Raw genomic sequence first — 25,803 nt, 5'->3', positions numbered from 1 at the left:
CACTTGTCTGTTGTGGTTGCTATTTACAAAGCAAACTGCACCTCCTTAACATTTCTCACTCTGAAAAACAGATCCACATTCCTTCCTTATCAGAGAGGTCCCTCACACTCAATTTAATGTTTAACTAAAGTAACTCTTGTTTGTTTTACTTATTTGACATACTCTTAACAAATAGAATTCTCTTTGAGTTGAGAATTAAATGGAAACAGATTTTCTTAATGGAAGACTGAACTATCTCTGTATACTGGGGTATTGTGAGTGTGTGTATGTGTGTGTGTATGTGTAGTGTACAAACATGTTCTCTGTGTTTATAACATATTAACACAAAACACAATTTGCAAATGAAACAGAAACAAACCTTAAATACATTTAATCAAATAATGTTTAAAGAGCAACTATAGACTACATACAAAACAAGATTATACCAATTTGCTTTTACACAATTAACTACATGGATGTAAACAAGTGTTAGGTACATTTGTTTTGCGTTTTCCATGTATTACTATGCTATCTCATTTATCCGCCACCCAAACTGCAATAGCTAGTGTTTCTAAATGCCACTATTCTCCATTTTACCAGTGGTCATCCCTTAAGAAGCCCTGGGGGCTGATGTCCCCCTGGGTCAGTTACCCAGAGGTAAATTACTATAGGTGAGCAAAGGTTCTTACATGTCATGATTGCAAGGGAATAATCCACAAAACATTTTGCTTTCACATGTTCAGCAAGTATTGACTTTCCAGTCTTGTCTGACCTCCTGCACCAGGCATCTTATTGTGTGGGTTATTTTTGTTTATTTTCTTGTTTGTTTTTGTGAACACCATGACAACTTTGTGGACAAGTACTTGCATGAGTGCACAAATGAGCATTCTTAGGCTCAGAGAGTGAAATGACTCTTACCCATGGTCATAACCACTGCCTATACCTGGGAAACTAAGAACTCTTAAAATAGTGATAATCATAATCCACAGAAAGAAAATTCCAATTGGCTGATAAAAATATTTACACAGAAATACGCCTTTAAACCACAATAACACAAGTGTTTTATCTGTCAAATGGATAATTATAAGGAGTTCAAACTTTTTCAGTAATGAAAAGGATAAAGAATAAAATATATTTCCTCATTACATTGCATAAAGATTCTTTGAAGGTAGAGGAGAGCTCAGAGATGTATAGTGGAAATAATTAGCCTTAAATAATTATGTAATTTCAGTGGTTAAAATAAATGTGTGTTCCTTACATGAGAAAAATCTAATATGATGCTATATTTCATATGGGTGTGTTTTGGAATATTACTTTCATGGAAGCCTACACATAGCCACTACTATGCAAAGATGTTCAAAGATATTACTATTTAATTATTAACGATCTATGATATTATTTTGCACAATATGATGAGAACTGAAGATGTTTGAGTCTATTGTTAATTGCAAAATTTCTTCAGTTTTCAGCTTTAGGTAGATTTGATTTTTATTTTGGTGCCAATTCTGGTGCTTGAACTCAGGGACTGGTGCTGTCCCTGAGCTTTATCTGCTCATGGCTAGCATTCTACCACTTAAGCTACAGCTCCATTTCTAGCTTTCTGCATGGTTGATAAATCTCGTGGATTTTCCTGTCCTCGCTGGTTTTGAACTGCACTCTTCAGATCTCAGCTTCCTGAGTAACATGAGCCACTAGCACCTGGCTTTAAATTTGCTTTTGTAATGAATCTTAAATAAGCTTTGAAACAATCAGTAATTGTACAATACAATGCTGAATTGAAAATGATTTTCAGAATAAGAGCACAATTTATGTGATCACCAAAAGGGTTTAGTCTCAAACCACATTTTCAAGCCACATGCAGTGGTATATTTTGCTAGGCCATGTATTATATTTAAAAGTACATAAAATTAAATATGAGATAACACAGTCCATTCATATGTTTCCTAAAATACTCTTTGAATGTGAACAGAAATGCTCAACTCTCTCTTAACTAGTCAACCCTTTAAAAAGAAACATATCCCCCTAACAATATAGATACAAATTCTAATAAGGTATAATTTCCTGAAGGTGGCAGCATCTTAAGCAAATCTGTCCTCAGTCTTTGCAGCAAGCCATTCTTATTTTTGAAGTAGAATTACATTTGCTGTTGAAAGTAGCTGTCTACACTACACACCATTCTTAAATATAAAAACCACCATCACAGTACTGAGCATATGCCATGATTTAGAAGATTCCTAAAACATGGTGTATACTTACGATTATAGAAATTAAAATCAACACCAATATCTTTGTCAAAGCCTTTGATATCTGTTAAGATTTCTATTGACTCCCTCGTTTTTAATGTTAGTAGTCTTTTTTGAGTATTTTTTTTTACTATCTTTATATAGTTGTACAAAGGCGATGCCCTTCAACAAAGTGGTTTAAGAATGCAGTGCATCTTAATCAATGTGCCTTTCAGCATTCTCCCCCACCCCTTCCCGACTCACCCCTTCCCTCACTTTTCTTAAGCTTTTAGGATATGTGTTGAATTGGGTTTGGGGGCACTTAACAAAGCAGTTTACATATACAGTGCATCTTTTTTTGGGGGGGGGAGGTGGTCCGGTCGTGGGGCCTGAACTCTGGGCCTGGGTGCTGTCCCTCAGCTCTTCAGCTCAAGGTTAGCGCTCTACCACTTGAGCCACAGCACCTACCTCCGGCTTTTTTCTTTTTGCTTATGTGGTGCTGAGGAATCGAACCCAGGGCCTCAGGCATGCAAGGCAAGCACTTTACCACTTAGCTATCTTCCCAGCCCCTACAGTATATCTTGATCAGTGTCATCTCTTTAACATCTTCACCCCTATTTGACCCACGCCTCTCTTGTTTTTCTTAATTTTGCGGTATATATTATGAATTCTTGACTACCTTCTCCTTACCTGATATCAATCCTTTCTATGCTTTCATGAACTATAGGAAAATAATGGTGATAAACACTATATCACAATTATTAAAAGCAAGAATGACCTCACAAACCAGGGACTAAATTTAAACATGAGGGTTTTCAAGGCAGATCTTTCTATCCTCCTCTAGTCAATTGCACCTAAAATCAATCCATGTCATAGTTTTATTTAAATAAAAACATAGTTTTCTTATCAACCAATATCATGGGCTTAAGTTCTTTTGAAACTATAATGCACTCTACAGGTAATACAGCTGTTACTGTTTTTTTTTAATGTTTTTTAAGCTGTTATTGTTTTTAGAAGATGAATCCCTGAGCTGGGTGCCAGTGGCTCACACCTGTAACCCTAGCTACTCAGGAGGCTGAGATTTGAGGATCAAGATCCTGAGCCAGCCTGGGCAGGAAAGTCTGTGAAGCTCTTATCTCCAATTAACCACCAGAAAAATGGAAGTGGCACTGTGGCTCAAGTGGAAGAGCCCTAGCATTGAACTGAAAGCTGAAGGCCCAGGTCCAAAGTTCAAGCCCCACGACCTACAAAGAAGAGGAAGGAGAAGGAGGAGAAGGAGGGAGAAGGAGTAGGAAAAGAGAAAAGGGAGAAATATTGTGGCAACAATGATCACTTCCAGGCCTGAAATAATTTGGAGATCAAATCCACTTAAGGAAAATGCAAGCATTTAGGAACAATTAAAACAGACATTGCATAGTTTAAAAAATCATATTGTACACAGATCCATCACCATAAATTCTCAAATCTTCATATAACTGAAGAGGAAGCAAGTATCTTCTCAATTATCAGAAACTGGTCCTTCACTGGATCATTTCTCAACAGATGACTTCCTCTGAACATTCCTGGAGGATGAGATGTTCTTTCATTGGTGGATTCCCGTCACTCATTTGTTATTCTAAAACTAAAAATTCTAGTATGCTACCTATCTAAATTAATACATAATCATTACCATGTTCATTCTAAGTCAGATTGTAATGTAAGAAAATGTTCACTGGAAAAATAGTATTTTTATCACAGTTTTAGAGACATAGTGCTTCTTTATAAATGTTAACTTACAGCTAATCCACAGAGGATCTTCAGGTCAGCAAAGGAAAGGTCCCTGGCAGACAAAAGATGTGATCCTGACATTCTTTCATTACATTTTTCCCAGCCATATTTTTATTCTTTAGCCTTGCTATATTCTCCTATCTTTCCTTTCTAGTTTCCTTCACTCTTCTGTTATTGTTCTTCCCTGAAGTTACTTGTCTTTTCTTATTTTCAATCTTTCTCTAGTAAATAGTAGAGATTTTTCTGGGGTATTTTTCAAAGCTTAGGAAAATCACCAAGCTTGGACCTGAAGTCAAAGATGGAACAGTAGCCTAGAATGTATCTGGAAATCGTGGTGTGGTAGCAGTTCATCTAATCTTTCTCTTTCTTCCCACCTTTGAATTTAATAACTTCAAAATTCTTTTAAAAATATCCTATTCCTTGCTAACACTACTCAACCATGCAACCATCTGTGGATTTGGATAAGGACATTCAGAGAGAGAAAGAGAAACTGGACTGCTCTATTCTATATTTTGTGAAATGGGCTTGAATAAGAGAAAATATAAGACAAAGAACAAGAGAGCTGCTTAAAGCTGGATATTGAACTGTGTAAGAATGAGTGAACACAAATACACAAAGGAGAAAATCAGATGTGATTGTAGTATGGAGAAAATGAGAGAAAAAAGGAAGAATATAAGAAACAATGGAAGGATTCATGTAAGTAATTAATAATTGTCTCACAGGAAAATTAAAGACTTGAGGAACGGAAGGTCATTAGGATTATAAAGGTAAGAATGACCGATTTAAAGCAAATGCCGGAGACAGGAGGTGATCTAAAGGCCAGGATAAAAGGTTTATAACATTGAAGTTGTAAAGAGATCCATTTGGAAAGTGCCCAGTGAGAACAGCTCTCGATTTTGCAATGCACAGACGGGAAAACTAGTGGCAGAAATCATCTGCCAAGTTCAGAAAACTTAAACACTTGAACAACCGAGGAAACATTAGTGAGCTGCTTTGTGAGCCACTTAGGTTCTGCTTTTAATCAAATTTAGTGCAAATCTAGCTTTCACAACACACTAATTCTCACAATAAGCTTGCCAAAGCAGCAAATATATAAAGCAAATAAACTTCCCATAATCTCAGAGGGTGGGATGTGAAGTGAATCTTGTATAGCATCAAGCTCATTTCTGGTGCTCAAGAAAACGGAAGTTATCAGGCAGGAATTTAGCTATGCTATTCAGTCACCTGGAAATTTTCAGGTTTGCATCTCAGATGCATTGACTTGTTTCCTGTCTCCTCCTTCTAGTCAAATCCATACATGCAGGACTTGCCCAAAGCCAGCAGAGAAAGAAGCAACCTGTCTGAGCTACCCATTTGTCTGTGTCCTCTTTGCCCAGGAGTTAATCAGCTCAGACACACCAACAGCATGGCATCCATCCCTCCACTTAATTTCTGACTTTCCAATGTAATCCAACTCTGCTCTGTAGCCTTCCAGGATGAGGCAATGGGAACTCAAGGAGGTAATGAAAACTTAGTTTTCACCACTGGTAGATGATACCCATGTTAAGTGTTCCTTATACACTCCTTATGCAGTTACTTATAAAGCATGCCTGACCTCTTTGAATACACCTGCTATATCATAGGAATTCCATCCACATAATTGTGCCTCAGGTAAGTGGGACACATGTGACTGAAGACTAGGAGACTTTCTGTCCTCCAAAATCTAGGAAGGCCGCCTTTAAATTGCTTTTCTAATGGGGATGACTCTAAATGTCTCTGGATATAAGGTTAAGAGCATTGCACTGTGTTTTGCTAGCTTGCTTCCATTAAGCAGTCCCAAGGAATACAAAATGTTATTTAGAAAAGCAAAAGTAAGACCTGTCCCCCCCCCAAAAAAAAACCCCAAATAAAGTTGAATATCTTAACTTGAAACACTATTACACATAATCATATTTAATCAACATTTCATGTAATATTTATTGTAAGTGGCATTTTTAGCATCCATCTCTCCCCTCTTTTCTACAGACCCCTTAGTCCCTCTACCTTTCACCACAAGATGGTATATTACAAAGGCTCATGCCACATGAAGCAGAGACCCTACACTTCTCAGCCTCCAGAACTGTTAAGAAAGAAATCTCTATTCATTATTAAATGTTCAGACTGAAGTAGTCTGTTACAAAAGCACCAAAGACAGTACCAAATAATTTCCCTGGGTGTTTCTAGCTATGTATACTCCAACTGTAATGCAGCAATGTTCCAAAAACACTGCATTTCTTACATCCCTTGATATTCTTCTTTTAGTTGCCTTTCTGATGGGTGAGCCCAGGAGTTTAGAGCTGTGCTCTGGCAATGGTTGAAGATTCTCAGGTAGATACTAATCATTTCAGTTGTAAATGATATACTGAGTTCTCACACAGCACTTTTATATATGATTTTATGGAATCTTCTTTTTAACAATTCACAAAGAAGAAATAGCTGCCATTTTGAGCGTTTATTGTATCTACTGCAAATATAGCATAACTGCAAATATAGTATATCATTCAAATTTTCAACAAAATATTAATGAGTTTTTGTTATTGTTCCATGTTACTGAGACTCAGAAATACAAATAGCAGAGATTTTATTTTATTTTATTTGGTGGGGGGGGGGGGTCTGGTCATGGGGCCTGAACTCTGGGCCTGGGCTCTGTCCCTCAGCTCTTCAGCTCAAGGCTAGTACTCTACCACTTGAGCCACAGATCCACTTCCGGCTTTTCTTTTTTTTTTTTTTTTTTGCTGCCGCTTATGTGGTGCTGAAGAATCGACCCAGGGCCTCATGCATGCAAGGCAAGTGCTCTACCACTGAGCCACCTTCCCAGCCCAATAGCAGAGATTTTAAAACTGTAACTCAAACCTGAAAGTCTGGCAACTCCACAGGACAAAAGGTTGACTCAAAATAGGGACAAACTCAGTCTTCTACAGGAAACAAGTGGGAAAGACAAATTCAGTCTTCAGGCTTTGAAAATCTAACAGAAAGGGCATAGAGTAAATCAGGTCTTTAAAATTAGATAGTACTTGTAGGGAAAAAAAACTAGAAGAAAATGAATTTGAAATGGAATGAATAATACAAGTCCTCAGATGCTTGTGAAAAGTGTGGTTTCCTATTACTATAACCTGAGACTACAAATAGGTCTGTGAGCTAGCTGATGTTCTGAATGGAGGACTTGAGGACATCCTGTGACCACTCTGCAGCTCAGTGTGGTCGATCGGTAGAGAATGAATGAATGCATGCATAAGCAGGCAAAGGTGGATATGTGGAGTACATTCAGGAGAAAATTCACATTATGGAATTTTAGAAAAAATACATAAGTATTGTGTTAAAAAAAACCCTCTACTATGTTAACATTCTGTAGAATGTTAAGATAACATTACATTTATACTGCATATTCTAAGAATTTCAAGATCCTTCTAAGTCATTATAAACAAACCCCTGTGAAATAAGTGAGGATTGGTTTGTGGCTCTCCTGTTTCCTAGGTGAGGAAAATGAAACTAAGATTATTGAAATGAATCATTTGCTTGATACAAGAGCAGAGGTCTCCCTATCATAAGTCAACAATGATTTCTGATCGTTTTAGCAGCCTCTAGTCAAAACTTTTTCATGGAACTCTTTATTTCTCTTACTTCCTTTAAAAATTAATTGATTTTCCCATTTACTTATTTACTTATTTTTGTCAATACTGGTGCATGAATTAAGGGTAGGTACGCTACCAAATGAAACAAGCACATTTTGCATTAGTTTTATTTTAGGTTTCCAAATTCAGTTCAGGCTAGACTTGACTATGATCCTCCTACTTAAGCCTTTCAAATAGCTGAACTTACAGGCATGAGCTGCTGCACTGGTCCTAAAAGTAACTTTAAAAATAATCTACCAAAATTGGAATATGACCCAGGTGCTGGTGGCTAATGGTTGTAATCCTAGCTACTCAGGAAGCTGAGATCTAAGGATTATGGTCCAAGCTAACCCAGGCAGGAAAGTCTATGAAAATACCAAAAAGCCAGAAGTAGAACTGTGGTTCAAGTGGTAGAATGCTGGCATTTAGCATAAAAACAGGGACAGCACCCAGACCCCAAGTTCAAGCCCTAGGACCAGCACACAAAAAATGAAAATACTTTTTTATAGCCCAATTATATTTTGTAGGCCAATAAAGTCATTCTGAAAATCTCCGACATTTCTCTGTGTTGTGAAAGAAAAAAATTATTGTTATTATAATGGTGATGTACACAGAAAGCTTATAATTACAAAAGCCAGGTAAAGTGGCACATTTCTTTTGTAACAATTTCACCCCTTCAAATGTCTGAAAACAAGTTTGTGTCAGTATACACCTTTCCTTGAAAAGACAAAATCCGTAAACGTTTCCTAGTCATATCTGTGTATGAAATATTTTTAAGATCAAGACATCAAAGTTATTACAAGAAAAATAATTCTCAAAATTATACTATGCATAAATCAACTTTTTAATATAACCCCTTTGGTTATGAGTTGGAATAATACTCCAAAACTTTAGGAATTAAGTAGAAACCCTTGAACTATTTGTACTTGTGAAATAAATAACAATTCTTGAGTTGTGCTTTTTTCCCCCCAAGCTATTTGTAGCTGTACTAACAAGATGATGGGTAGGATTTGACCTTCTGCCCACCATTTTGAAAATGAATGGCCCATATTCATGTTGCACAGTTACCTAAAACAATTTATAGCTTTAAAACAAATATGTCAAGAAAGCTATTCTATGCTACTCTACTTCTACAGAAATCATTTCAGTCTGTAAAAGCTGAATAAGAAAGACATCTTCAAATCAATGTTCTTTTTAATTTTTTAGATGAACACAATCTCATCTGGATACTTACTTGGTTTTGCAAATCTAATGGAAAATTGAGATAAGTATCTGTACCTAAGAACATCAACTCTCAGTATTGAATTTCTAGAATTGTATCTATTATATCTATCTTGTCCCAGAGTCAAGTTTGTGTGACAGAAATTAGAGCAATAATATTTCTTTCATTTAAAATAATTACTAATTAAAAATCAAAATATACTAACCAATAGTATTTTCTATGGCTATTCTATGTTCTCTGAGTACCTAGATATTTAGTTGACACTAACTTAATAGTCTTTTTCCCTGACCACTTGCTTGTCTACTCCAAAGTCTACATTTTAAGCAATTTCAAGCAAGACAGATCAGTAAACCTCAGCCTATTCATGGGAACCAATGTATTCAGAATGAGTCTAACCTAATTGTTTTGTGTGTACCTGGGTGTTCACCTGGCTCGCACCAAGCTTCTAGCCAGCAGGGAAAATTAGCTTTCCACACCCAGCTAAAACCAGAGTCAAAGAATAATTCCTTTGGTGAACAGCATCACTGAATAAGCAGTTTTAGTTTGGTGTGTGTGTTTTTAAATGAAGAGCTATTTGTTCAGTAAGTCAACAAAGCAGTTCTCACTTAGAAGAATACAAGATCCAGCTCTGCTTTTCATTTTTCTAAAAATAACATCTTCACGAAAGTTTGTAATCATTATCACCCCATTTTTAAACCTTCAATCAACATTATTTCTTATATAAAAGTTTTCTGTGAAGGTACATTGTAATTCTTTTTCATTCTATTTGCATCGTTTCTCTCTAAACTTCTCCCAGATGACACATTTATCTTTCGATATTGCCAATCTTTTATGCCATTCTGAAAGATAGGGTTTTGCGTCAGCTCTCTCTTCTCAGAAGGTAAATATTAGTGTCTAGTTTAAGAAAAACAAAATCTTTCCATATTATGGTGTAGATATTGTTGCATAATTTATTGCTTTTCTGAATATGGAAATGGGTGACTGTCACCTTGGGCCTGAGAAGATTGTCTTGAACCTGCCAGAGAGACCTGTTTCAACCTTCCCATACCATGGATCATTATAGGGGCAGCACTAACTAGAAAGGAAAATGAAAAATGCTCAGGAGCTGATATTCTAGATGAGGAACTTGTCATAAAAAATGAGGACACTTGGGAGGTTTTGAAGCCTCAAGTTCTTCTTTCACTCCAAGCTGAGCTAAGAAGTCCCACTGGCATTATAGGGTGATGAATCAACAGTATACTCATCTTAGGAGTATCATCCACAGTGAGGAACTGCCAGTCACTCCACTTATGGGTCCATAAACACATTGTGAAAATAGTGACAGGCTGCACGGTCTCTTTGCACAAAGCTTATGGGTGAGAACATTGAAAAGGGTGACAGCAATCAAAATGCATTGTATTCATAAACTGCTTTGTTAAATAGTAACTCTCTTGTGCAAGTACTACATGGTTTGTATCTTTTCAGAGTTTGGATCAGGTACCTAGCCCCACTACAACCAGAGGCTCAGGGGGAAAAATAACAAACTTACTTATCTGACTCCTAAAATTTTTCTGCAGTTTTCATATGTTTTGTAGCTGTAGTCAACTGAGAAAAGTAGGTTCCTTTCAACTTCACTAGGCTACGCCAAGATCTCAATCAAGCTAGGTAAGTTTCTGTTTTATTTCTCACAGAATCCAGCAAGTTGCATCTTGTTAGGTCTCACACACCACACCCTGTGTATGAATTATGTCTCAAAGATCACTTCCAACATGGAGGGTGCTGGAAAAAATAAGTAAGCACACCCTTTTCTTGGAGGCTTACATTTGAGGCTGTGTGTAACATATATGTACATGTGTGTACATGTGTGTGCATGTACATATGCAAAAAAGGGAGGAGAGGGAAATGCATGTAAACTATCACCTGTGTTTCTTCTGAGTATAAAAACCTATCGAAAATAGGTCTTTGGAAAGAACAACATCTTTTTTCTTTTTCTTTTTCTTTTTTATTTTTTTGGGTCCGGTCATGGGGCCTGAACTCTGGGCCTGGGTGCTGTCCCTAAGCTCTTCAGCTCAAGGCTAGTGCTCTACCACTTGAGCCACAGCACCACTTCCAGTTTTTTTTTTTTTTGCTTATGTGGTGCTGAGGAATCAAACCCAGGGCCTCATGCATGCAAGGCAAGCACTCTACCACTGAGCCACCTTCCCAGCCCCAAGAGCAACATCTTTAGAAGAGGTGAGATCTGGTAGTCTGTGGTAGGCAGAGCAGGAGAGACCTCTGCTGAGGCAGCTGCATGAACCAAGGTAGGGAATGACAGGGGTCCTGTGGGAGAAAGCCAAATGGCTTCAGTGGGTGAATGCATGCATTGGTGTTTGTCTCTAAGGAAGTAACTGGCTCCAAGGGATGACTTTAATGACTAACCTAATACACTGTAATTTAGACATCTTCCTGAATGGCTTAGGTTTCATCTTTACCAGAAAAGCAGACTTTCACTTAAACATCTTTTTTTCTCTTATAGTTGAAATGTTGGAAAGAGGTCAAGAAGGTGGTATCTGGGTACTGATTGGACATTTTAATATCGTTGCTTTTGAGACCTCCTTTTCCACGTAAAAGAAAACAAGAAAGAAAGAAAGAAAGAAAGAAAGAAAGAAAGAAAGAAAGAAAGAAAGAAAGAAAGAAAGAAAGAAAGAAAGAAAGAAAGAAAGAAGGAAAGAAGGAAAGAAAGAAAGAGAGAGTGGGAGGGAGAGAGAGGGAGGGAGAGAGAGGGAGGGAGGGAGGGAGGGAGGGAAGAAGGAAGGGAAGAAAGGAGGGAGGAAAAAATGAAAGAAGGGAGAAAGGAAGTGAGGGAGGGAAAGAAAAGGAAAAGAAACAAATGGCTCACAATATTCAACAACAAAAAATGTGAATTTATTTCCCAAAATTGCAAATGATTCATTGCAAATGAATAGCATATTGGGTTATAAGAACTTGGTGACTATTCACTGATTTTTAAGTCTTTTTTGTTGTCCTGGTATGTTTGTGTTCTGTAGGTTAGTCTAAAAGAATGAAGCTGGAGAAATGCATGTCAGGGGTAGCTTGAAGCACTCTGTGGAGCTATAGAAGAGTTTGTAAAGCCTGCCTAGAGGGGTCAGGATGGATTTCACATCCTGGCCCTAGCTGACACTGAGATATACCAACAGACATTTAAGAAAATGATGATGGAATGACTGGATATGTCACTGAACTAAGGAAAGGGTGACCAGTATAGAGTTACGATATGGAGTTCAGGAAGCCTGGGCCCATTTCCTGTTGACTCTGGTTTTACAACTTCCTGTATTCACTGTGTGTGAGTGCTGTGATGGCTCCCTGTGTGCAGGACCAAGTTCAAACTCCAGAGCAAGTCTCCAAGGCCCTGAAGCTCTGTCTCTAGTGATCACTTCCTACTGTAAGCTTTTCCATGCCTGGTCTCCATGTGCTTATGTATGCCTGGTACTGTCCAATTCTGAGCCTTTGCTTATGGAAGTTTCTGCTGGGCTATACTATACCTGGCCAGGACTCATTGATTCTGCAAGGTCTGTTTAAATACAGTTTCTATGAAAAGTATTCAGAGTCTTCTTATAGCCTTTAAGAACACTGGTCTCTTCTAATCAACCTTGGCATTCTATCTTATTGCCATTAAACTAGACATATAATGTTAGACTAGTGATAACTAAAAAAAAAACCCTTTACATACTATTACTATAGATAAGACATTTAAAACATGTATCAGCTTATTTATTTTGCATAACTTATATAAGCTACACATTCTTGTTATAACTCATTTATAATTTTATAACTTAAGTTTGATGTTCTGTATATTTACAAATTTAGATAATCTGCCTAAAATATACAACTAATAAGTTGTCTAATAAACCAGGATTCAAATCAGCCTGGTTCTGGGGTTCATACTGCCAATATCCTACAGAGAAGCTCTGAAAACTGAAAATAGGATTTCACTTACCATTCTATCCCTTGTCCTGGAAGTACTTCATGTTTATATCGAACATTCTTATTTTATGTCGATATTTTTGAATGTCAAGATAAATTTAAATAAGATTCTGTAGTTGTTAGTGAAATGAGCTCCCTTCCTCTAGCTTAGCATGCTCCTTCCCCTCTCCACAGCTTAGCAGGCTCCATTCCTAGGCAAACTAGGCCCATTTAGTAAAGGCAATAAATCATCAGCCTCTAACCCCCTTTACCTTGGGATGGCACTTCTCTGGGGCAGCTACCACCATATAAGGCAACAAGAGCCCCTTAGAGTGACCTTCAGGTCTGGGCAACTGCAGGACCCCTTATCTACTATTTGGACAGCAGCCATAAATCCTAGTTTGCCATGATGAATCCCCTGGCCTGCAGTCCACACCAGGGTCTCCACCTCCTAGCCTGTTCCAGCTCCCCCTAAACCTCCTAAGTTATATAGGTCAACGAGACAATAGCTGGTGCTTCTTCTCACTTCTCCCTTGGGAGAAAGGGTTTTGCCGGCCCCTTTTCCCAGCAATAACCCTTTCTTTGTTCTCTGTACCTGGATGTCTGAGTGGTTTTCTGGCAAAGTCCAAATAATCTAACAGTAGTAATATATTCTAGCCTCATATTTGGTAAGATATTTCTGTGTTTATCATGCATCTCCCTTAAAATGATGAGACAAATTATTCCTGATTCACCTCTCAATGTATACAAAACCCATCTCTCTTAAATGTCTCTGTCTACTGGATGATTACCATAAGCATACAAACAGGCTGCTGTCTCTCTCATCTAAAAAGCTTTCTTAATACATCAAAAATATTTTCTTTCTTCTCCTCACAGCTACCTTATTGTTTCTTACCATCTAGTTTTTGCAAAAAAATCCTGGCAAGAGTTAGTTGTCAATATTTACTTGTATTTATTCGTTTAAGTCTGACAACACTCACTTATAATCCTGTTTTAGAGACGTTTGATATGAATCAAAATAAGATGTTAACATAGTCCCACTCTACTTTCCAAAGCAATAAATAGATTACCTGAGGAAAAAAATTATAATCTTCAGTAGGGCATTTGGCCAAGAATCTATTTTCAATAAGCTATTTTTAAGGGCTTGGAATCACAAGGCAGAGAAGAAATCTCATTCTTTTTTAATGTACAGTCAGATACCCCTGTCAAATTATCTCAGACCCAAGCTGAAATATTGTTGAACAAGAACAATAACAGGAAAAAATAACTTAGGTAAGATTAATTTAGATCTCACAAGAAAAATGACAGGGGTATAAAATGGAGACTGTTTGAGGATGGGTTACTAGTGGGAGTAGGTGGGCCAAAGAAGAGAATGAAGAAAGAGTAAATATGATTGAAGTACTTTATACACATATATGAAAATAGGATAATGAGACCTATTAAAATTGCTTAAAAGGTGGTAGTGCAAATGATAAGAAATTGAAAGGATGAATTTGGTCAAAGTACATTACATGTATGTATAGAAATACCATGATGAAACATCTTTTTAATATAGATAGGTGGATAGATAACCAGATTGATAGATCACTTAGGCAAGAATTAGAGCATATAGATTTATATTTCCTCTATCAATCAGACATTCACTTTCGAGGACCTCTTACTATGCATTCTCACCTTTGCCTTTGCTTCGCAAAATACAGCCGTGATGTCCTTCTGTGGTAGACTGCTTACCTAGGAAAGACAAGATCCTAGGTTTAATACCTAACACTGGAAACAACAGCAACAACAAAAGCAATGCAGTCCAGCAGAGGAGAAAATCGATTGGCAGCACATAGTAACATATCAGAATACATTAAGTGTTGTAGTAGAAATGGGCACTGAACCACTAGTTTTTGCCAAGGAGCCAGGAAAAATTGCAAAGAGGAGAAACCAGCTGAGATGCATCATAAAGAATAACAAAGAACTCTTAAGGCTGAAGAAACAAATGGGAACCTAGAACAAAACATTCCAAGAGCTGGGCGCTGGTAGCTCACACCTGTAATCTTAGCTATTCGGGAGGCTGAGATCTGAGGATGGCGGTTCAATGCTAGCCTGGGCAACAAAATCCATGAGACTCTTATCTCCAATAAACCACTAGAAAACCGGAAGTGGTGCTGTGGCTCAAGCAGTAGAGTGCTCACCTTGAGCTGAAGAGCTGAGGGACAGCACCCAAGCCCAGAGTTCAAGCCCCATGACCAACCAAAAAAAAAAAAAAAAAAAAAAAACAAACATTCCAAGAAGCTGAAACTACATAATCAGAGTCATTAGTGAATAAAAAGGCTCAACCTTTAGAGTTAAGTATGTGGCAGAATCTGGAAGTGAGCACAGGATGGAAAGTTTTGACCAAATTTTAAAGAAATTGTTAGAATCTATGTGAAAAATAAATTTATTTATTTACTTATTTACCTATGTGGTCCTACAGATGGAATCTCTGGCCTTGGGCATGCCAGACAGCATTCTATCACTGTGCTACTTGCTCATCATTTCATTTCATTGTTTTATTTCATTTTCTGATAAAGTCTTGCACAGGCTGACCTCAGCCACCAAGTACCTGGGATTACAGCCTGCCCCACCACAGCTGGAAACAATATTTTTCTAGGTAATAATCTCCCCCTCTTCACTATCTTATAGAAATGAAACTCCTTATAAACACAGCTGCCTCTATGGGCAGCTTTTTGGGCATAATATTAGAGATTAAACTCTACAGTGGTCACTCTCGCTTTCTTTTGCTCAAGATGAAGAGGAGAACCCACAAGACCTTTAAATGTTACTTCCTCCTCTAGTTTTGGGTTCTATAGGGGTTCTACAGCTGTTTGCATAGAGTTCTTTCCCTCAGGAGAGGTAGGTGTGTGTGTGTGTGTGTGTGTGTGTGTGTGTGTGTGTGTGTGTGTGTGTGTGTGTGTGTGTGTGTGTGTGTGTCCACAAAACACATTTTAGGACTGACTTGGTTAAGCTGCCCACTGTCAATTTGCTGTGAGGATATACTTACACTTTTGCTTTCATCAGTCCTGCTTTGTTAAAATTCCTCTGTGTTCTGCTCCCTTAATTCTTTCTTCAGAGAGACCAAAAGCCTACCATGCCTCTCTGGTGACAAAAGCAAAGCAGAGGAGGAGAGAAGATAATTTCCTTCCTTTAAAGATGATGCTTATAGAGGGGACTGTCTCACAGCTGGGCGCTGGTATCTGCGGCATTTGGGTTTTTAGATCTTTAAGTGTGTTTAAGGAAGTCTGTCATAGAGAGGCAGTTTGGCTGAACTGAGATTTGTGGAGACTACTCAGTCCATTATACAAAAAGCACTTAATAAATTCCCACTAGGTTCCAGACAGGGCACTGTATATCTTCCATGATGATGTACAAACATGAGATTGTGAGCAAATGCAAGATTTCAGAACTTCTGGGTTTGGGATGTCAATTAGTGGTAGAATGCTTTCCTAGTATGCACAAGGCCTTAGCTTTGATCTCCAGCACTGCAACTCTGAGCCTTACTCTCATCTCTCAGGCAGACAGACAGATAGATAGATAGATAGATAGATAGACAGACAGACAGACAGACAGAGAGACAGACAGAGAGACAGACAGACAGACAGACAGACAGATAGATAGATAGATAGATAGATAGATAGATAGATAGATAGATAGATAGATAGATAGATAGATAGATAGATAGATAGATAGATAGATAGATAGATATAGATAGATAGATAGATAGATAGATAGATAGATAGATAGATAGATAGATAGATAGATAGATAGATAGAGATATTGACAGTTGTGGGGCTTGAACTCTGGGCTTGGGCACTGTCCCTTGCTCTTTAGCTCAAGGTGAGCGCTCTACCACTTGAGCCACAGTGTTACTTCCAAAAAATATTTCTTTATCTTTATTTTTCTTTTTAGCTTACTATGTCACACACTGTGACAAAATACTCAATAAAAGCAAAGGAGAAGAAGATTCATTTTGCCTCTTTGTTTCATAGTTTTCAGTCCATTGTGGGCTGGCTTCATTGCTTTTAGGTCTACGGCAAGGTAGAGAGAAACATCATGTTGGAAGGGCATAAGAGAAGGAAGGTGATCCCTTTATAGGAATCAAAAGCAGAGAGAGAAAAGAAAGGATACCGAGAACGAGGCCTACTCTTCAAAGCTATGCTTCCAAGGCAGGGGTGGGGGGAAAGGGGGCAGGAGGAGGGCATGGGTGGAAGGGAGAGCGATAAAAAGAAAACATTTCTATCTCATTCAACTAATTTTCATCTTTAGATAACTGATCTTATACAATAAATGGTCTGGCATCCTACACATAAACTTTGCTAACTTGTTTGGCTGGCTCTTGTTTCTGAGCTATTACGAGAAGACCATTTGTGCATATAAAATCTATTCTAAACCTTACTGTGTCTGAGAACACCTAGGATGCAAGCTCTTAAACTTGTCCTTCATGAGCCCATCATTTTCTTCCCCATCTTTCTGGTCATATCCCTCTGATGATATTTTTTTCCTGTGGGATACAGTTCTCAGGGATGAGGTATTTTTGCAAGATTACCATTAGCTTCTACCACAAATTATTGACAACCCCTAGAAGCTGTGTTGTCTGGAGTCCTCAAAATGCAGAAGCCACAATGGGGTCTGCAAAGAAACATCTCTAAACAGGAGTTATTAGACTTTTTTCCAATTTAGAATCATATAACATTATTATATGTTTATAGAGTTTAGTGAAAATATTACTGTGGTTTTACATTCAGTTCCTTCTTTTCTATTAAAATTGGACATGCATTGAGATCAAGGGACAAAGCTTTCTGATGGTCAATCATTTTTATGATTGGTTTTTCATCTGTCACAACCAATCCTGGGCCATTTTTTTCCTGACATTTTTCTCAGGTACTATTCTCTCCTCAACTGCCCATCAATCTCCCATGCATACCTCGATTTCTGGTGAGCAAATTCCATACATACAGCATTGAATGCCCACAACTGGATTGTGGGAAGTAACTTTTACTTCCTCCACCTCAGCTCTACCTTGCATTTTAGGAGGACACACAGGAGAGCAAACATTTTATGCAATTTTTTCATTATAATTACTAAATACTAACTAGTTCTCTATGTAAAAACACTTTACAAGTTCTTAAATGGTTAAGTAAGTTTACTTCCTTCTAGTAACTTTTGAAACTTTTTCAAATAATCAAGCAAAGTTATTTACAACAACTTAAATAATCTATATGTGGTTTGTGAAGCCAAGCAAGACTTCATTTTAAGATTAGGGACAGGCAGGTAGAACTGGGCTCAGGTTCCTAGAAAACAAAGCACACTTAAGAGCTCTGGGTGTCAACAACTCTTCCCAGTCTATTCACGTCTGCGATTTAAGTAGACTGATTCAAAAAAACTTCACTTCTCAAAGGTATCATATTCCAAGTGGCAATGGCTTATGCCTATGATCCTAGCTACTGAAGAAGCTGAAATTTGAGAATCCAAGTTTGGAGCAAACGTGGGTAACCCCATCTTAAGAACTGAGATTCTTATCTCAAATTAACCAGATAAAAAGCCATAAGTAGAAACAGGGCTCAGAACACCAGACATTAGCAAATCAGCTGAATGGCATTGCCCTGAGTTCACATCTCAATATTGGCAGAAAAAATGTTTTAAAAGATACGATAATGCACTGCATTAATCTGATACTTCCATTTTACCCCCTGCAGACAGATGAACATTTTCTGGGGAAGCTCAGTGCTGTATGAGTTCCCCCATCAGATCTGCACATGAGCAGTTGGATGAGTTCCTCCAAGAAATCTGAGGCATGCTTGAGTAGGTTAAAGAATATGGAGTTGTAACAATCTGGCAAGTGTTAGCCCATATTGACCCCATCAGGTAAAATTAGAAGTAAATGAACCAAAAGTACTTATTCCTTTTCCCCACAGAATGTCCTCCATTGCTGTTCCACAACTTACCATTTCCAGTAAGTAGATAACTCTAACTTTTGGCTAGTTTTTGGGGGAGAATTTATATCTCCTTTGAGAAGTCACATTGAAAATCGGAACCATTACCCTTTATGCGTCTTCCGTTCTTTCTGAGCACTTCAATTAAACAGAGCTCACCATCTGCTCCAGAAACCAAATTTTGGACTTTGCCCTTGCAGCAACAGTTTTATGTTCTTAAACACATACAGTGTAAAGCATGAATGACAGCATCGCTTTGATTACCATTGTTCCATTTAGCTCTTAATTGGTTTTAGGCACATGAATACCCCATCTTGAGTCTCTATAAGTCTAGTGCATTAAATTGTTGCTAACCTCTTTTTTTTTTTTTTTTTTAGCTCTCCCTACCTAATGTTTTTCACATTTCCTTATGTCTTTTTTTGGGGGGGTCCGGTTGTGGGGCCTGAACTCTGGGCATGGGCACTGTCCCTCAGCTTTTCAGCTCAAGGCTACCACTCTACCACTTGAGCCACAGTACCACTTCTAGCTTTTTTTTCTTTCTGCTTATGTGGTGCTGGGGAATCGAACCCAGGGCCTCATGCATGCAAGGCAAGCGCTCTACCACTGAGCCACCTTCCAAGCCCTTCCTTATGTCTTATCTTTTATTCCTAGCACGTTTTCAACTCAGGAGCACATACCATGCTATGCAAGTTTCAGCGTACTTTACCGTGCTTTTCTCACTTCTCTCTACCCGCACCCCTTTCCTTTGAGTACCAAGCATGTCTAATGGCAGCAAAGCCTTCAAGGCCTCCATAAGGCCTGAGCCCAGCCCAGAGTCTTAGCACAGGTTGCTGCTTGTTCTGGGTCTCCTCCAGCTCCACCCTGACAATCTCTCCACCCACCACCTCTGCTCCTCACCCAGTCTCTCCCTGAGGTGATCACCTGCTCTCCCAAGCTAGTTATGCCATTATCTTCACTCCTCATCCATCCCTGGAGCCAGTTTTACTACTCATTGTTCACTTGGGGCTAGCGGGGGGTGGGAAGAACTTAGTAACGCCCACAAAATTCCTGGGGAAACCTTCAACCTTTTTTTAAGCATACCCCTCACAAGAAATAGCACCCAGTGTATTCACATACACACTAAAGAAATATGTAAGTTAATTCAATGCACCAAGGAGATGGGGGAAACAAATATAGCAATTATGTCATACACAAATTAATCCACATTAATCCAGTCAACATGTTAAAAGCAATGGAAATTAAAATTACAGCTGTGTACCCTTTATTAGGTACATTGCCTGTGTGGTGATGATGATGATGATGATGATGATGATGATGATGATGATGATGATGATGATGATGATGATGATAGTAGCTAACATTTACTTGGCATGAGCTCAGTATCTAGTGTATATTAAATCATGTAATTCTTCTACATATGAGGTAAATGTTGTTATTAGCCTTAGTTACCAAGAAGGAGCTGAGGCATAAGTGGGTCACATTTTCCCAAGGCCACACAGGCAGGGAATGGCTGAACCAGGATTTGAGCCAAGATGAGATGTCCCACAACTCTGTACTGTGTTATCTATCTGATACATATAGCTTCATAAAATTACATACACTCATATGCACAAAATCAAGTATTTGCTATTTAGGGGTAACGAGTTTATATATATATATATATATATATATATATATATATATATATATATATATATATATATATATTTAGTATCAAAGTATTTCTGGTTCTTCCCATTTACTTTATAATTTTATGCCTTTCCCTTCAGTATGAATTCACAGGAAAAACGTATAAGTGATAGATACTTTTATTTCAAATTATGAAATGATGTAAGCTCTTAATGAACTAATTACTGTTAACAACTAATATATTATGTCCTCTTAGATATAAAATTCTCTTTTTAGTAAATTATTTATGTCCATTTTAGGGCAGATCTTTAATATAAATATAATGTAAAAGATTTTAATTTCCTAATATGTTTCTATTTTTTTAACAAAAAGAGAATAGTGTGTGTAGTAATGCAGTCACTAGAAACTGAGTAGCAATAACAGCCCCTTCAAAATAATAACTCTGAATCTTAAAAATCAGTATTACAGACAACACTGAGTAGACATTTTTTTCATAATAAGAAAAACAATAAATCTTTCACCTTATACTTCAATTATTAAACCAATATTTTAATTATAGGCTACATTTTCCATTTTTCATAATTGTAAAAATACAGGTTTTTTTCATTTATCTTAGAAATGTCTGGGTAATATCTTTATCAATCAGATTGTTAGGTTATGGAACTTTGAGTCTTATATCTGAATTGAGATGTGAAATTGAAATTTGGGAAATCTCAGTTGAAATTTGAGATTTATGAATTGAGAATTGAGATCCATGGAATCTCAGGTTGAGAAGCTAGGCAAGGTAGAAGGTACAGAAGGAATCAGAAGCTTGGTCTGACTTTGGACTAGTCCTCTTCACCCATTTCAGCTCTCTCTCTCTATTAATATATATATATATTAAATATATTTTTGTATATACTAAAAATGGCAGCAATAAAGAAAACTGATGATTGTTCCCAAACATAAAATTGGACCCCTCTAAAATATTTATGGTGGCTGAAAAGGTGGCTCAGTGGTAGAGTGCTTTCCTTGCATGAATGAGGCCCTGGGTTTGATTCCTCAGCACCACATAAGCAGAAAAAGCCAGAAGTGGGGCTGTGGCTCAAGTGGTAGAGTGCTAGCCTTGAGCTGAAGAGCTGAGGGACAGCGCCCAGGCCTAGAGTTCAGGCCCCACAACAAAAAAAATAAAATAAAACAAAATATTGATGGACTACATATTGCATGATAATCACTGGGGTCTGTAAAAGCTGCAGTTTCATACAAGAGTTCAGTAGACAAAACTCACAGGGGGAACTATGCATTACATTAGGAGCAAATTGTGCAACTTTTTCAACACCATTCCAAAGTTTCCTTTCACTTAAATTTTCTTATTAACTACAAAATATTTATTTCCCAGAATTACAAACTGTTAAAAGGAGCAGCCTCATTCCTCTATAACATAACATTTCTATTTTGTAGAAAAGGCTTCCGTGACCTGACACAATAGCAATTCCCTTTAAAGTATAATTTAGTCATAACTTATTTGAATATTGCTACAAAAATATGCTTAAATTTTATTTATTTTCATAATGTTTTTATGTGTTTAAAGTATTTGAAGTGCTTTGTCTGCCAAACTAAGTTCTATGTGAGTAACATATGTTGGTACAAAGAAATAATAAGTACAGTATAATGTTAACTGGACACACCTACTCAGAGAAATACAAGAGGAACAAGTTCTTGTTGAGTACATCTATGAAGCATACCTATTAATTTAGCAAAATGATAGTAATATTGACATAAGGCAAATGTGGTAGCTAGTAGCATAGTAAGATAACAATGATCATAGAACAGTAGGCAAATCCTTCTTGAGTTGCGCAAGTTTTATTCAATTCACGTGTTTAATGTGAGGTCCCATGCTTATGTGTCTAGCTGAGAGATATTTCTAAAGTTAGGCAGCAGAAGAAAATCCATATAACTTGAACTTCATTTCAAAATGAAGATCTTAGTGTTTTAACCGAATATTCACCCCAGCATAAAGTTTGGCAGCTATCTATCTCTATCTTCATGTCAATCCTTCTTTCAGGTCAATTTTGGAAAACTGTCATACATTAACCTCATAATTCAATAACTTCCCAGTGTTATGGGAGATCATTACCTAACTACATTCTACAAATACCATCTTGATGTGTTAATAGCCCCTAGAAAGAAAAAGACTCTTAAGTTAGGTGGAAAACATGGATAAAATTGTCACCTTGTACTAAATTTTTCATTGAAGGCTGTCAAAATCGACTACATTCTTCATGCTAACAAGGTTGCCTACAGATATGACCCAGAACATAAAGCATTCACTGTTTTGACAAGTTTTAATAATCTTTCATTTTAAAGGTCAGAGCCTCTTAAATAAGCTACTGAAGAGAGTTAAATAAACTATTTATAATGTCCTTTGAAAAACATTTCAAAAGATAGTGGGTTGATTAACATCATAATGAGTAGAAAAGAAGGGAACATATCATATAAAATACAAGGCAGTTTAAGTTTAGAAATTAAGGAAGTTGTTAACTCTTTTCATTAAATGAGAACATATGTTGATCTGCCACCTCTAATGAAGAAAAATGTATATGATAGGTGCACTCACTGCCAGAAATTCCCATTACATACTGTATTTTCATATTCAGAACTTATATTCAGTTATTTTGAATATTAAACAATATTGTTAAATGAATCTTTCAATACATTTATTTTGGAACTCTAAAAGTTTAATAGCTTTTATAATTTTTCCATCAAATATGCAATAGAACACAGTCATTTAAGAATCAAGTTAAGGAGAAGCTTCTAGTTTTTGCAGCTAAAAAGGCATTCATGCTATATTTATTTTTGCCTGCATTCTTCCCCAATCCTATATACCAGGCCTAATAACATTTTATTTAGCACATCAGTAAATCAATGTAAAATTTAATGAGGAAAATAAACTTCTTGAAGAGAACTTAAACATGTCTATGTATGGTCCTAAATAGTTATAATCTTAGAAATACTTCTCTAGATTTTATGTGATATTGTGTCCAAAGAACAAAATCTAATTGCAGACACATTAAACATTTGTGGGACACATAATGCACATTAATGCATTAGTCATTTGTTGGTTCAAGGATTTGAACTCAGGTTCTTTGCCCTCTTGGCTTGCTTAGCCTGCACTCTACAACTTCAACCAAACCTTGCTTTTGCTTGTTATTTTGGATATAAAGTGTCAAATATTTTTCTTCCCAGGCTGCTTTTGACCTGCAATTCCTGATCTCAGCCTTGTCGGCAACTAGGATTATATGTGAGCCACTGACACCCAGCAAGGCTCATATTTTCTTTGAAAAACTTGTGTCTTCAGCTCAATCACAGCACCAGTTTAAAAGATCTGTGGTTCTAAAGTAGCTTGCTTTATTTATTTATTTATTTATTTATTTATTTATTTATTGTCAGTTGAGCTTGAACTTTGGGCCTGGGTGCTGTCCCTCAGCTCCTCAGCTCAAGGCTAGCACTCTACTTCTTGAGTCACAGCACCAGATTTCTAGTGGTTTATTGAAGATAAGAGTCACATGGACTTTCCTGCCCAGGCTGGCTATGAACCACAATCCTAGATCTCAGCCTCCTGAGTAGCTAGGATTACAGGCATGAGCCACCGGTGCCTAGTTTCAAGCAGCTATTTTTAAAGTATGAGATTCCCCTTTTAAATTTACATGAAAATTTAAATGTAAATATATATATTTATAAGTTCATATAAAAGCTTTTATTAGAGTATATGCTAACACAATGAAGTTGTAACTAGTTTAATCTATATTCAATTAATTTTATTATGTTTAACAAATATGTTATGCTTTGTAAATATTTGGAAGTACTAAACCATTAGCCCAAAAAATAGATAGTATATAAATCTGGATCTATCAATTATTTAATAAATAATAATGGGTCAATAAAAATTAACTACAATCCCCTTACAATAATTTTAGTCTACAGTGTTTCCAACTTAGAAGATGTATTCCTCTGATGAATGGAAAACAAACAGCACTAATATGAATTTTAAAGGATCTTTTTCATTTGATCCATGGGGATATCATGCTCCCTAGACTGTGACCACCTTAGGCATGTTTTGGATCCCATCAGACCATAGGCCACTTTACAGAACTCAATCTATGTTTGTTGTCTGAATAAATAATCACATTTCATTAATTGGCATACTGCTCTAAGCTTATTATTCACCACTTCCTTATTTGATAGAATCTCTTTTGTTGTTGTTTTTGCTTTGATAAATGAAGATTCTTACACTAAGTAAGGTTCAGTGTGAGTGGAGGAGAGGGTAGTCAAAAGAGCAGGTAGAATCTTGTTTGTATTAACAACACATCATGCCATAGGTATAGCCATGCTGCCACCAATTAACTCACACCAAATAAAAAGGTGTCTCTTGGAAAGAGGGCCCACATTCCCCTCATCCTCCAGGATAAACTTCTTTTTGCCAAGGATATTGACCTCTGCAAACCCTGACCCAAGGGTAATATCATATGACAAATGCCCCTCTTTTTAGATTTAGAAGAAAGCTCTGAAGATCTCATAATGTGATATCTAGTCCTGTAGGAATGTTTCCAGTACCCAAAGTCTTAATAATAAATAAAAGACAGCACAAGAAGGAGCATCTTTAATATTTTGTGAGGAGTGTATAACATCACATAATACATCAACACATGCATATGTACTAATGCACACATCTTACACACACACACACACACACACACACACACACACACACACACACACACACATACACACACAGGTTGAACACATTCTCTGGAAAGAATCCACATAAGAGAAAAGAAACAGTAATTAATTGGTAAACAAACATTTGCAAAGAATACCTAGCATCTAAAAGTGTTGTTTTGGTTTGTGTTTGTATGAAAAAAATGTATATGAAACGTGTCCATCAGGACTTTCATTCTCAACTCATGCTGAGTAGGAAAAGCACTGGATAAGACAGCCTACAATGCCTTAACAATTAGTAATACACTTCGTTGAGCAAGAACGGAGAAGGTAGTGCTTGACTTTCAGAAAAGCAGTTCTGATGAGGGCCGATGTTAGCAGTGCAGTGATGATTGCAGGGCCACCTGCAAGGGTGTGTCTTGGTGAGGAAAGAAGAGAGGAGGGAATGACAGCCCACATGACATGCCATCCATGGAGGCTCATTGCAACCCACTTTCCAGCTGGAGAAGGACGTGAACCTGGGATTCCTCTTGGAGTAAATAAAGAAGGTGGGGCCAGTTACAGCAAAGTCAATCCTAAGACATCACTTTCCGGGTCTTCTCTAAATGCCAGCTTTGGCTCACTGTGATTCTGGAACATCTGTTGCCTTCTGGAATGATGCCCTTCTCTTCCCACATTTTATTTTTTTAATCAAAAGATATTCTCTATACCTTATTAAGACCCATCCCAAATGTCAATTCCTCTGAGAAGACCACACCCACTCTTTTATATTCATTCTA

General features: G+C 37.2%; 1 protein-coding gene and 1 long non-coding RNA gene across 3 annotated transcripts in view; one reads left to right on the top strand and one right to left on the bottom strand.

The window, feature by feature from the left end:
- LOC138832061 (uncharacterized) overlaps positions 1-25,803 on the bottom strand; it is a 170,673-nt gene that overhangs the window by 36,728 nt on the left and 108,142 nt on the right. The window contains exon 6 of the long non-coding RNA XR_011373495.1: positions 14,415-14,471. This is a non-coding gene — a long non-coding RNA (uncharacterized lncRNA). The remainder of the gene's footprint in view (positions 1-14,414; positions 14,472-25,803) is intronic.
- Positions 1-25,803, top strand: part of Dsg1 (desmoglein 1) — a 93,850-nt gene that overhangs the window by 22,014 nt on the left and 46,033 nt on the right. The window contains exon 1 of one of the 2 annotated variants that reach the window (XM_070029394.1): positions 10,312-10,463. The exons of the other annotated variant lie outside the window; for it this stretch is intronic. The gene's annotated coding sequence lies outside the window, so the exon portion shown is untranslated. Of the gene's footprint in view, positions 1-10,311; positions 10,464-25,803 lie in introns of those variants that run through there. 2 annotated transcript variants of the gene reach the window in all.

This window comes from Dipodomys merriami, unplaced genomic scaffold, assembly GCF_024711535.1.
Source record: "Dipodomys merriami isolate MVZ:Mamm:240054 unplaced genomic scaffold, mDipMer1.0.p SCAF_2, whole genome shotgun sequence".
Lineage (NCBI taxonomy): Eukaryota > Metazoa > Chordata > Mammalia > Rodentia > Heteromyidae > Dipodomys > Dipodomys merriami.
Note: the sequence above shows the minus strand (reverse complement) of the source record. Positions and strands in the feature narration are given on the sequence as shown.